Source organism: Entelurus aequoreus, linkage group LG20 (assembly GCF_033978785.1).
Source record: "Entelurus aequoreus isolate RoL-2023_Sb linkage group LG20, RoL_Eaeq_v1.1, whole genome shotgun sequence".
Taxonomy (NCBI): domain Eukaryota; kingdom Metazoa; phylum Chordata; class Actinopteri; order Syngnathiformes; family Syngnathidae; genus Entelurus; species Entelurus aequoreus.
In genome coordinates, this window is record NC_084750.1 from 50,336,438 (window position 1) to 50,351,516 (window position 15,079).

The window sequence follows — 15,079 nt, forward strand, 5'->3', positions numbered from 1 at the left end:
CAGTAAAAGCATACGCATAAAGGTTGCAAACCTTTAAGTGTTCATGAATGAAATAATAAGAACAGTAGATAGTACTGCCACATTCAAAGTGATTTAAAGTGTTTATATGAGAGTTGTGCGGCAGTGTTGCCAATAATTAAAGTGCATCTTTCTATAAGCTATACAGCGCCATTTTCAGGACAATTTCACATTTTGAAACAACTGTTATATGTAAAAGATGTGTGTACAAAATAATATCCAAAATGATTTTTTTTTTGTGCAAATTTTGTTTATAGTGTATGGTTGAAACAAATATTGTATCTAATAGAGAATAATTTATATTGTACAGTGTTCCTTGATTAATTATTAATGAATACACCATTTGATAATGTACTGTTCTCTGGGAGATTCGTTGACATAAGTGTTTCTACTTTCATTTGTTTGAAATGTTTAAAAACAAAAGTTAGGCTTCCCCAAATCACAAACCTACTGTGGTGGGGTGGGGTTTTATTGTTCCAGTGATTCGGACAGGCCAGACCAATAGTGGTTCAGTTGACCATATGGAAAATAACTTGTATTTAATATGTATTACCGTTTTTGTGGGGCAAAAAGAATGAGCTAAATACCGACTTTATATGATTGTGATATTAGCAAAAACAGGAATGTTTTTGATTAAACATTGGGAAAGGCATGAGTATCAATCACAACAGTCTTTGTCTCATGCACGCAAGTAAGACCGCCTACAAAATGATGCATCCTAAAGGGACAGTTGGAAAGCGGCATGAAGATGGTCGGTAAAACATACTCTATGCAACATTTTGACCAAAGAACCACAATTACATGTTGTGTAGACCAGAAGAAAGTGTTTAAATGTAGAAAAAAAAAATCATATATGAACGCTTTAATGCGCCTTGTAATCCGGTGCGCCCCGTGTTCCGAAAAATACGGTACTTAGACTAAAATTGTTGGATGAGATTGCTAAAATATTCATTTTGCCACAACAAGAAGAAGTTGCAGCCAGCCTCTGCGGCATGCAGCCACAAACGTCCAAACGACAGACATTTTTCCATGGAAATATGTAGCTGCTGCCAATGCTGCATTTGACGTGTTTTAGTTTGTTTGGTCAAGTCCTGACTTAACTCACTGGATGATCCAGCATAAACTTTGGCACACAGACACAGCTTGCTCTCCACGCTGACCTTTCCGGTATGTCACTAATAGACGTCTGGGTGCAACATAAATAACATTTTCCTATTTCTTAAACTATGGATAAGCAGCTAGTACGAGACACCTACAAAAGTCTGCTTGCTAAGATTAAATGCTGAACAATATTATCACATCATTTCATAAAACCATTATATGTTTGTAGTACATGCCATTGTAATGTTTTCCAAACAATAACTAATATCTAAACGTTTGATTTCCTTTTTAACAGACATATTATGTGTCAAAATTGTAGTATGTTGGGATTGATTTCAACTAATTTCAATGGGTGGAACTGATTTAAGGTACAAGTGTTTTGCATCACAAGCTCGGTCATGGCCCAAATTGAGGTACCACTGTATGGGAAATTTCCTAGGAAAATGGCTAAAAATAAAGTATTTTAATTTTCTTCACATTTAATAAAAATTAATAATATTAAATGTACCTGCTCTAGACCAGGGGTGTCCAAACTACAGCCCGTGGGCCAAGTGTGGCCCGCTGGCATCTTCAGTTAGGCCCGACATTAAAGGCCTACTGAAATGAATTTTTTTTATTTAAACGGGGATAGCAGATCTATTCTATGTGTCATACTTGATCATTTCGCGATATTGCCATATTTTTGCTGAAAGGATTTAGTATAGAACAACGACGATAAAGATTGCAACTTTTGGTATCTGATAAAAAAAAAGGCTTGCACCTACCGGAAGTAGCGTGACATAGTCAGTTGAACATATACGCAAAGTTCCCTATTGTTTACAATGATGGCCGCATGAAGTGAGAGAGATTCGGACCGAGAAAGCGACAATTTCCCCATTAATTTGAGCGAGGATGAAAGATTTGTGGATGAGGAAAGTGAAAGTGAAGGACTAGTGGGGAGTTGAAGCTATTCAGATAGGGAAGATGCTGTGAGAGCCGGGGGTGACCTGATATTCAGCTGGGAATGACTACAACAGTAAATAAACACAAGACATATATATACTCTATTAGCCACAACACAACCAGGCTTATATTTAATATGCCACAAATTAATCCTGCATAAAAACACCTGCGTGTTTGTTATGCTAGCTCCTAGCTCCTCTGCTAGCTCCTAGCTTCATAGAACACGCCAATACAATTCAAACACCTGATCAACACACACAATCACTCAGCCCAAAAGACCGTTTACCTAACCCAAGGTTCATAAAGCTTATATATTTTTAAAAAGTTACGTACGTGACGCGCACATACGGTCAAGCTATCAAATGTTTAGCAGCCAAGGCTGCATACTCACAGTACCTGGTATTCAGCTGGGAATGACTACAACAGTAAATAAACACAAGACATATATATACTCTATTAGCCACAACACAACCAGGCTTATATTTAATATGACACAAATTAATCCTGCATAAAAACACCTACGTCTTTGTTATGCTAACTCCTAGCTCCTATGCTAGCTCCTAGCTCCATAGAACACGCCAATACAATTCAAACACCTGATCAACACACACAATCACTCAGCCCAAAAGACCGTTCACCTAACCCAAGGTTCATAAAGCTTATATATTTTTAAAAAGTTACGTACATACGCAAAAAAAAGTTGCGCACATACGGTCAAGCGATCAAATGTTTAGAAGCCAAAGCTGCATACTCACAGTAGCACGTCTGCGTCTTTGTCATCCAAATCAAAGTAATCCTGGTAAGAGTCTGTGTTGTCCCAGTTCTCTACAGGCGTCTGTGTATCCAAGTCAAAAGTCCTCCTGGTTAGAGTCTCTGTTATCCGAGTTCTTCCATCTTGACTGCATCTTTCGGGAATGTAAACAAAGAAGCGCCGGCTGTGTACTGTTGTTGCTGACTTCGTTCGCAAAATACGTCCGTTTCGCACCGACAACTTTCTTCTTTGCTTGCTCAGCTTCTTTCTCCATAAAGCAATGAACATGATTGCAACAGATTCACCAACACAGATGTCCAGAATACTGTGGAATTATGAAATGAAAACAGAGCTTTTTCGTATTGGCTTCAATGTGGAAGGCATACCCGTGTTCCCCGGGCTACGTCACGCGCATACGTCATCCTCAGAGGCGTTTCGAACCGGAAGTTTAGCGGCAAATTTAAAATGTCACTTTATAAGTTAACCCGGCCGTATTGGCATGTGTTGCAATGTTAAGATTGCATCATTGATATATAAACTATCAGACTGCGTGGTCGCTAGTAGTGGCTTTCAGTAGGCCTTTAATAGGGAAACTGGCCTGCAGGGTATTTCCAAGTTCATTTTGAATACCTGTCAATATTTGCCACTATCTGGTGTACAAAGCAACTAAATCATGTCAATGACCATGAATGGTGGATTGAATTGAGCACCGCACAGCATGTACTTATGTGACCCAATCCAAACAACCTTCCTTACTCATGGCGCAAAAAAAATCCAACCAACACAAGAAGTCAACACACGGTCACACATGACACAACTTGCTCACTGAACTTTGTGGATACTATAAAAAAAGGCTAAGCACTATAGACATTTCCAAATTACTCCCATTTAAACTAATTACGATGCATGATGGAAAAAATGCAAAACACTCTCTCCACACTTAGCCATGTTTGGCACATTCTAGATCAGGGGTGGGCAATTAATTTTTACCGGGGGCCGCATGAGCTACCCGAGCACTGCTGGAGGGCCACATCGACAATATTTCAATTAAATTTTGCTCAATATTATTTTTGATATATACCGTAAGATAAATAATAATAATAATAATAATAATAGTAATACTTCAACATAGTGTGTGTAACAGCATTCCATGACTAATATATATAAATTAACATTAATAATAAATGACAGTAAAATAAGCACACGTATGACTGAGGAGTCATAGTGTAACTTTGTGTGGTGTTTGAGTTGTCCGACTTTTTGTGTGGCCTTAAACGCACCAGTGGTTTAGTGCTATGCGTGTTGGTGACAGATGACAAGTTGCTTTTGGCCTGGTTTGTACGGCAGAAAATGACTAGTTTTTCGAGATAGAATTGTTTTACTCATGTTTTTGGTGTGGTTATGTCCGAATATAAACAGTTTTGTTCAATAAAGTGATGGATATAATTCCTGTCCTCGAAGCATCTCGATAGACGTTACAATAATTGAACGGTGTTCAATTGAACGGTGTTGACGAACACCGTTAGGGCCGCTTGTTGTCACTGTCACTCAAAGTTGCATTGCAAAATTACATAGAATAAATATGTTTATTTTGTTTAGAATTCAGATGGGATTTGATTTGGTGCGCGGCATATATACTTGCTGCGCGCAGCAGACGCTTGAGCAGTGCGCAAATGCGCAGGCACGCACCTTAGGTGAGGGGACGTTGCTTTGCAGTTCATGTCTTGTTGAAAACACGCCATTCCTCATCAACTTTTCTCTTTTTGGCGTCTCGGGTGTAAACCGTGCATCACTTGTCGCTGCATGTGCACCTTCACTCGCAGGTTACACACGGACACACGCCCATAAATAATACTTTTCAAAATAAAAGCAGCACAGTTGTATTGCGCGCAGGACATAGATGTTTTTTCAACTTTATTTTGTAATTGCAGTTGTTCACATTCACTCACAATCACACATACGTCCACACGGAAGTAATACAAATAACGATTTTCAAAACAAAAGCAGCACCATTGTATTCCACACTCGACATAGATACTTTTTTAAATTTATTTTGTAATTTATAATTGGCCTCACGCGGGCCGGACAGGGACGCACAAAGGGCCGGATGCGGCCCGCGGGCCGCAGAATCCCCAGGTCTGTTCTAGATGTTTGATGTTTCTGGTTGATAACAAAAATTTAAGGAGGTCGTCAGGGAAGTAAACAAGTTCCAACTTTCACATACTCTTAATATCCATCCATCCATCCATCCATCCATTTCCTACCGCTTTTTCCCTTCGGGGTCGCGGGGGAGCCTATCTCAGCTACAATCGGGCGGAAGGCGGGGTACACCCTGGACAAGTCGTCACCTCATCGCAGGGCCAACACAGATAGACAGACAACATTCACACTCACCTTCACACACTAGGGACCATTTAGCAGAGGTGTGGACTCGAGTCACATGACTTGGACTCGAGTCAGACTCGAGTCATGAATTTGATGACTTTAGACTCGACTTGACAAAATGTAAAGAGACTTGCAACTCGACTTAGACTTTAACATCAATGACTTGTGACTTCACTTGGACTTGAGCCTTTTGACTTGACATGACTTGCTACTTTCCCCAAAACCCAAACCTTAAAAAGTTATTTGGGAGCGCTCCGTATCTTTCATTTTATACGTCTGTGTCTATAAGCGTGTGTGCTGCGTGTCAGCGTGTGTGCTGTCAGTACAACAGCCAATCAAATTAAATCTACATTGTTTTCATCCCACAGCTCTCATCCAATCCAATTGCAGGACAACCACCGAACATGAGTTGTCAAACAATGCGGCAGTGAGAAACAATTATGCCAAAGTTGGTTTCGTTCGGGTATAAAAACTACGACTTGGTCAACAAAAAACGAATTGCCGTATGCAAATCACGCAGTTCGAATATTACAGACGGAGACGCAACAACTTCCAACTTCGTTCGACATTTGAAGTTGCACAAAGAAGGGTAAGTTTTGAATGTAAGATAACGTTTATTGGCTAAGTAACATGACTTTTATTTGCTGTGTAGTTAAATCAGTGAGGCTGTAAACTCACTGCTAACGTTATAATCATAGACATCTTATAAGGGTACGCAGCATTGAGCGCTACTGCCTACTGGCGCAGACGAGACGCGGAGCCGCCATCTTGGAGTGGTGATCCGCTCCACTCAGTGCAATTCATTTGTCAGGAGCAATGAACTGTCAGCAAATTTAATTCATCTTACCTCACTGAATACCACTGATTTTCACGCGTTTTTTTTGTCATACGTGTAGCTATGATAACGGACACATGTTTTGGCGTTTTTATTATTCATAGTTTGCTTAACAGTAATATAATATTCTTATACGCTATAAATGACCAGACGTCCGAGATCAAAACTGGGAATATAATCCCAGAGAAGAGGGAAAAAAACGGTCAGCTATTTTTAAGTTGAAGAAACAATATGATTAGATTATATATACATGCGTATATCCTACATAAACAATGTATGAATACATTAGATATCTATATATTTTAGGGACCTATAGACTGTAACTCTGTTGCTGCAGCAGCAGAGAGTTTATTCTGTCTTGACACTTTGTATTGATATTTTGTATTACATTCTTCCCTTAAATGATAATGTTTACAGTGATTGTTTTATATCTATTTTTTATGTATGTCGCTTTGGATAAAAGCGTCTGCCAAATACTTAAACATATATAAACACCTGAAAGTCTTGATATCAGCTAAAACCACCAATCTGTTTCACTGGATTCAGAATAAAACCAAATGCTGTCTTACCCAACAATGTTAGTATTTGAATATTGTTACTTGAAGACTTATTCCTGGTTACAATTATACTGTTAAGAAAGTATTGTCTTATACTTTGCCTAAAATGAGAATGCATCATAATCAGTGGCGGCTGGTGAATTTTGTTTTAGGTGGGGCTGAAAGTTTGTAAACCAAACCCCTGTAGGGGGGTCATCCTCCCCCAGAAGATTTCTTTGTGATTCTCACATACGAATATTGAAGATCTTTGCTCCTTCTCAACTTTGTGGTAATGTTATTTTCATAAAATACAACCAATAGTATGTTAATGTTTGTTTTTGCAAATGTGTTTATTCTGTAAAGGAATGAGTTAAATGTTTAAAATTGTTTAAACTATTAAAATGACTGGTTAATAGTGCTATTATGAATTGCAATGTCAGCACCATTTTTTTTTCCTGCAATTTCAAATGCACTTGTTTTAATAAATAAATACAGCGTTTTAAAAGCATACATAATCTGTGTAAAAATATTAGTCTGTGGTTAAAAGGACTTGAAAGGACTCGAAACTCAAAATGCAGGACTTGGGACTTGACTTGAGACTTTCTAGTCTTGACTTTGGACTTGACTCGGGACTTGCCTGTCTTGACTCGGGACTTGACTCGAGACTTGAGGGCAAAGACTTGAGACTTACTTGTGACTTGCAAAGCAATGACTTGGTCCCACCTCTGCCATTTAGTGTTGCCAATCAGCCTATCCCCAGGTGCATGTCTTTGGAGGTGGGAGGGGCCTATCCCCAGGTGCATGTCTTTGGAGGTGGGAGGAAGCCGGAGTACACGGAGGGAACGCACGCAGTCACGGGGAGAACATGCAAACTCCACACAGAAAGATCCCGAGGCCGGGATTGAATTTACGAATACTCAGGACCTTTGTATTGTGAGGCAGACGCACTAACCCCTCTTCCACCGTGCTGCCCCTCTTAATATCCAATTATATTAATTAGAGTTAGTAATTATATAGCCATTATATTAATATAATATGTACGCATATATACAGTATGTATATGCCTTGGGATGAGGTGGTGACTTGAATGCAGCTGGGATGGCTCCAGCTACCCCTGCGATCTCGAGAGGGACAAGCGGTATAAAAAGTGGGTGGAATGGATGGATATATATATATATATATATACAAGTATATATATATATATATATATATATATATATATATATATATATATATATATATATATATATATATATATATATATATATATATATATATATATATATATATATATATATATATATATATATATATATATATATATATATATATATATATATATATATATATATATATATATATATATATATATATATATATTTATTTATGTATGTATGTATATATACATATACATATATATATATATATATATATATATATATATATATATATATATATATATATATATATATATATATATATATATATATATATATATATATATATATATATATATATATATATATATATATATATGCACATATACATACATATATATGTACATTTATGTATGTATACTTATGTATGTATATGTGCATATATATATATACACACACTTATACATGTATATATATATCAGTCAAGATGGCGGCGCCCTGCTCGGCTGCGGCTGCAGAGGCTCATGGTAGTAATAGAACATTTTGGCAAATATACCGGTAAATTGTGTGAATTTCATGGCTGGCTTCCAGCGTGGACACTCCGTGGTAACATACGACCGCCAGACAATTTTGGATGTGGTCTAGTACCAGCGGGGACCGTCGACGGAGGAGACGTCAGCGGTGTGATCGGAAGCAGAAGCTGGGATGCCGAGCGGGGCTAACAACAAAGCTAAAGGCTAATCCTCACAGAACGCCCGCTTCCTTCCATCCTGCTTTCAAATGTCCGCTCCCTGGAGAACAAACGGGACTACCTGAAGCTGGATTTATATGCAAGACGCGAGATGAGAGACTGCTGCGACATATTTCTCACAGAAAAGTGGCTGAAACCATCCGTTCCGGACGAGGCAGTTAGCATCGAGGGGCTAACTATATTTCGGTCGGACAGGAGCAGAACTCTCACTGGTAAATCCCGAGGCGGTGGTGTTTGCATATATGTCAATAACAACTGGTGCAACAATGGGAAGATAGTCTCATGTCACTGCTCTCCCGATGTAGAAATATTAACTTTTAAATGCAGGCCATTTTATTTACCCCGGGAATTCAGTGCTATGATCTTCATAGCACTGTACATTCCTCACAGTGCTAACATCAAAGAAGCTTTGAATGCTTTGTACTTCTCCATCAATGAACTGCAATCTACACATCCAGAGGGACTTTTCATCGTGGTGTTCAGCAATATTAAACATGCGTTTAAAGCTGCACCACGCCCCCACCTCGGCTCCTCAGACCATCTATCTGTGATGCTAATATCTGCATACAAGCCCCTGCTGATCAGGAAGCAAGCTACAGTGAAGCAGGTGAGGACCTGGCCAGAGGGAGCAATGTCAGCATTACAAGACTGCTTCGAAACCACAGACTGGGACATGTTCAAAGGAGCCGCCACCGATAATCATCACATGTGTGGAGGAGTATGCAGAGTCTGTGTCCGCATACATTCAGAAGTACATGGAGGATGTCAGTGTGATCAAGAACATCCCCACACGGGCCAACGAGAAGCCCTGGATGAACAGTGAGGTACGTGCAATGCTGAAGGCTCGGAACAAGGCTTTCAAGTCTGGCGACATGGTGGCATTAAAAACAGTCAGAGCTAACCTGAAGCGTGCCATTAGGGTTGCAGAGCGTGCTCACAGTCAGAAAGTGCAGGACTTCTTCGAGAACCCCACGAACACTAGACGAATGTGGCAGGGCATACAGGTCATCACGGACTATAAAGCTGCCCCCCGTCCCTGTGACAACAGTATCAGCTTACTAAATGACCTAAACAATTACTTTGCAAGGTTTGAGGCACTTAACACCACTCCGGCGAGAAAATCCATCCCTCGCCCTGATGAGCAGCCGCTCAACCTGGACACAGCGGATGTCCGGAAAACCCTGAGGAGAGTGAACCCCCGGAAAGCAGCGGGACCTGATGACATTCCGGGCAAGGTGCTTAAGGGATGTGCAGACCAGCTGGCGGGGGGTTCTCACAGACATCTTCAACATCTCGCTGACCCAGGCTGTGGTACCATCATGTTTTAAGACGGCCACAATCATTCCAGTGCCTAAACAACCCACAATCTCCTCCCTCAATGATTATCGCCCCGTTGCACTCACCCCCATCATAATGAAGTGCTTCGAGAGGCTGGTAAAGGAATATATTGTCTCCAGACTTCCCCCCACATTCGACCCATACCAGTTTGCTTATCGCCCTAACCGCTCCACTGGGGACGCCATCTCCTCTGCACTCCACCTGAGCTTAGAACATCTGGAAGGAAAGGACACACACGTGCGGATGTTGTTTCTGGACTTAAGCTCAGCATTCAACACCATCATCCCGCAGCACTTGGTGAGCAAACCTTGGATTCAGTACCCCCCTATGCAACTGGCTGCTTGACTTCCTCACAAACAGACCCTAGTCTGTGAGGGTGGGCAACAACACCACCAGTGCCATCTCCCTGAGCTCCGGCTCCCCCCAGGGCTGCGTCCTGAGTCCGCTGCTGTTCACGTTGATGACCCATGACTGCTGCGCCAGGTCCACTACTAACCACATTGTGAAGTATGCGGACGACACGACAGTAGTGGGCCTAATCCGTGACAACAATGACATGGACTACAGGGAGGAGGTGAAACATCTGGTTGACTGGTGCAGAACCAACAACCTGGTCCTGCACGTCGACAAGACCAAGGAGATCATCTTGACTTCAGGAAGCACCAGTCCAGCCACACTCCACTCTTCATTAACGGCACAGCTGTGGACATGGTAAGCAGCACCAAGTTCCTGGGGGTGCAGATAACTGACAATATGATCTGGTCCCTACACACCGGAGCTCTTGTAAAAAGAGCTCAGCAGCGCATGCACTTTTTGCGTGGGATGAAAAGAGCACAGCTCCCTCCCCCCATTCTCAGCACATTCTACAGAGGCACTATAGAGACCACCTGCTGACCAACAGCATCTCTGTCTGGACTGGAGCCTGCAATGCCTCAGACTGGAAAACTCTCCAGATAGTGGTGAGGACGGCGGAAAAGATCATCAGGACTCCTCTTCCTCCTATCCAGGAGATGGCAAAAAGCCACTGCCTGACCAGGGCTCAGAAAATCTGCAAAGACTCCTCCCACCCCCACCAAGGACTGTTTTCACTGCTGGACTCTAGAAAGAGGTTCCGCAGCCTCCGAAGCAGAACCTCCAGGTTGTGTAACAGCTTCTTCCCTCAGGCCGTAAGACTCTTTAACGCATCATAATTATCCCCTCAACTCCCCCCAAAATGGATTAACTCGCTGGAATAAAAAAGACAATATAACATACATCCATAAACGTGGATGCATACGAAAAAGTGCAATATATTTAAATGTACAGTAACCTATTTATTTATTTATATATGCACCTTATTGCTTTTTTTTATCCTGCACTACCATGAGCTAATGCAACGAAATTTCGTTCTTATCTGTACTATAAAGTTCAAATTTGAACGACAATAAAAAGGAAGTCTAAGTCTAAGTCTAATATATATATGCACGTATACATTAATACATACATTTATTTATACATATGTACATAAGTACATTCATATATATATATATATATATATATATATATATATATATATATATATATATATATATATATATATATATATATATATATATATATATATATATATATATATATATATATATATATTCGGGCTGTCAAACGATTAAAGTACTTATCACGATTAATCCCATTTTGTCCACAGTTAACTCAAAATTAATCATGTTTAATTAAAGAAAGATTAATTAAAGACATTTTTTGCCATTCATAAGTGGACTCTCGACAGATCATTTCAGTTTTTAATACCATAACTGGACAATTAATTTGCTTTAGTGAAATTGTTTTGAAACATTGTACTTATTGAAACAGCTCAACACAAAAAGGATATGAATACGTTTTTAAAGAGAATTAAATAAATACTTGCAGAAAGTTGGTGTCTTGCCAGACTTTCTATTTGTAGGGATACAGAATACACTTTACAGTAGGAGCACATGCATTTAGAGGAGAGGAGTTATACGTCCATGTTTAGATAGCAGTTTCACGCATTCATAACATACAAACCCCGTTTCCATATGAGTTGGGAAATTGTGTTAGATGTAAATATAAACGGAATACAATGATTTGCAAATCATTTTCAAGCCATATTCAGTTGAATATGCTACAAAGACAACATATTTTATGTTCAAACTGATTAACATTTTTTTGACTTACAGACTTCAGGACATACTCCTAATGCAGATTAAACAAAAAGGCTCTGCTTACCTTGATTTATGTTTTGGCCAATTGAGTCTGTCCAGAAGAGTGCAAGAGATATTCAATTCTCAGCGTGTCATCTCGGACGAAGCCCCCAAATTGTTGCTTCGCACCAGTTATTCCTCCAAGGGAATCTAAATTACTGGTCAATCCCAAATTCTTTTGGATGACATATATGCTGAGTAAGAAGGATCACCAGGACAGAATAGGAATATTATCAAGTTTTACTGAAATTTCAGGAGAACAACCTAGACTAATACATTCATACCGGCTTCCCAAGTTGTTCTGACACTAGAACTGAATAGCCCACTTCTTACACAGAAAGAAAGCCCCCACCTGTCAGGAAAGGAACACGGCCTCATTGTTCCACTAAAGATAAGACAAAAGGGAGTATTCCATCTCCTACAGTGCAAACCTTCAAAGACACACACATAGTTTACAAACCCTGTTTCCATATGAGTTGGGAAATTGTGTTAGATGTAAATATAAACGGAATACAATGATTTGCAAATAATTTTCAACCCATAGTCAGTTGAATATGCTACAAAGACAACATATTTGATGTTCAAACTGATAAACTTTTTTGTAGTGTAGCGTGCTACAATTGTCTGAGGATAGCTTAGCTCCATTTAATTGAGAGTAACTTGTAGCTTAGCTTACTACATTGTCCAGGTAGCTTGCCCATCACTGTCTATTTGGCCTAGCTCACATGTCAATAGTTTGAATACTGCAAACTTCAATACAGTAACACCTCATTTGTTCTGCAGACGTCCAGCGGGTGTCAGCGGGGAGTCATGAAGAGGAGTGGCACACCAGTGTGGGACAGAAGGAGCTACAGGCCCCCTCCCACATTAAAGAGGAGCAGCTTCATGATGAAGATGAAGCTCAGTCCTTACAGCTTCATCACAGTCAAAGTGAGGAGAACAGAGGGGCGGAGCTTGTAAGTCAACACATCACAGAAGCTGATGGAGAGCATTTTGAAGATATAAAGTCAGAACCAGACAGCATCTTTGCTCCACTGTCAGACATGGACCACATGACTAGCACCTGAGACGCCGAGATGAGCGGTCGCACCCTCTTTCGCTCCCGATCGGGAATCCAAACAACTGCTCGGATTATCCCACACTTCCTCCTTTTTCTACTGTGGATTACGGATTTATATTTTAAACCTCCTCGGATACTCTACCCTCTTGAAAATGAGAGTCGAGAACGCGAAATGGACATACACAGTGACTTTTATCTCCACGACAATATATCGGCGAAGCACCTTGGCTTCGGAGCTAACGTGTTAGCATCGTGCTTGTCTGCACATCGAGGCAGAAGAAACATGCCCCTGACTGGAAGGATAGACAGAAAGTCAATAATACTACTATTACTTCTACTATCAGGAGACACTGAACTCAACCCTGGACCTGCAACAACACGGTTAATGTTGTCCCGACTGGCGAAGACTAGCAATGCTACTGCTAGCGTCGCCATCGAAGCTAACTCGGCTACCGGCTCGTCTCAGCTCAAGCTCACCTGTGCTCCTGCGGTCGGCGGCTCGGCGGAGGACTTCGCCCCGTTCATCGACACGGTCGGAGGCTCGGCGGCGGCGGTGGAGGACGACCCGGTCATCAGAGAAGGCAGCGACTCAGCGGCGGTGAACGACGCGGCGGCTGCGGTGGACGGCGACCCAGACATCGGTGATTGCGGGGAACTGCACGAGATGGCGGGGGTCCACGCGACCTCTCCCCGGTCCCGGACGGCCGAGGACGCGCCATACACAGGATTTAGAGGCGCCTTTACACAAACATTTTCGTTATTCTCTTTCTCTTTGTCTTCAAAAAAGCCCGCCAAAAGGAAACCCAACCCATCCCCCAGCAACCCTACCTGGCCTCCTCCTCCCTCTCCCTCCCCTCCCCCTTTCTCTCCCTCCCCCTTCACCTGGAGGACGATCAATATGCCTCTCTCTCCTGTCTCTCCTTGCTCTTCAACTGCAACAGCAATAATAACCAACAATTTTTCTGGTCAGTACCACAACACAGCGGACTCTGATGCTCTTTTTGGTTCCAGTGGACTACACATCATCCACCTTAATGTGAACAGCCTCTCTGGAGCCAAACTCGACCAAATCAGAGAAATGTTCCTCAACACGAAGGTAAAAATCTTGTGTTTCTCTGAAACCAAATTTGATCAAAGTATTTCTGACTCAGAGATAGAAATACAAAACTTTTCGGTTATCAGAAAGGATAGGAATAAACACGGTGGGGGCGTTTGTATGTATATTCACCAGGATATTAAATACATAACTCGCACTGATCTTAACCACAATAACCTGGAATCTGTGTGGGCGGAAATCAAATTTAAAAATGCTAAGCCGGTACTAATAGGGACTGTTTATAGACCCCCTAATCAGAGTGATTTCTATGGGGCTTTGGAAGAATGCTTGGCGGGGACAGACAACATGGAGAAAATTATAACTGGGGATCTGAACACAGATATTCAACGCAAAGATGCGCCTGTCTTCAGATCCTTCAGCAAGTTTTGTAATATGCACGGTCTTTCCCAGCTAATAGCGCTACCCACAAGGGTGTGTGATTCCACCCAATCAACCATAGATCTCATTCTCACTTCAGACCGGCCTAAAATAAAAAATAGTGGGGTCATGATCTGTGGTCTTAGCGACCACTATCTAACCTTCTGCACCCGTAAAATAGCTAAACCTAAAGCCAATGGCCACATAACAGCCCAATCCAGATCCCTCAAAAAATACTCCAATGACAATTTCAATTTAAAATTAGATGAGTGGGACTGGTCCCCTGTGCTCGCGAGCAACCTGGTCGATGTCGCTTGGGATCGCTTCAAAACGGCGTTCCTAAAGATACTAAATGACATGGCCCCCGTGAAAACAGTCAGGATCAAAGCCCGCTCGGAACCATGGATGAATCCGGACCTATTAGCTGCCATAAAAGACAGAGACAGGAAATACTCTGAATACCAAAAATGTAAAACAGAAGTAGATAAACAACCCAATAATATCAACCTCAAAAT

The 15,079-nt window shown here is 41.1% G+C and overlaps 2 protein-coding genes across 7 annotated transcripts in view; one reads left to right on the forward strand and one right to left on the reverse strand.

Moving 5' to 3' along the window:
• The window catches only part of LOC133636338 (gastrula zinc finger protein XlCGF48.2-like), a 359,822-nt gene that overhangs the window by 245,720 nt on the left and 99,023 nt on the right, over window positions 1-15,079 (forward strand). The window lies entirely within an intron of this gene.
• LOC133636329 (gastrula zinc finger protein XlCGF57.1-like) overlaps window positions 1-15,079 on the reverse strand; it is a 243,662-nt gene that overhangs the window by 179,735 nt on the left and 48,848 nt on the right. The window lies entirely within an intron of this gene.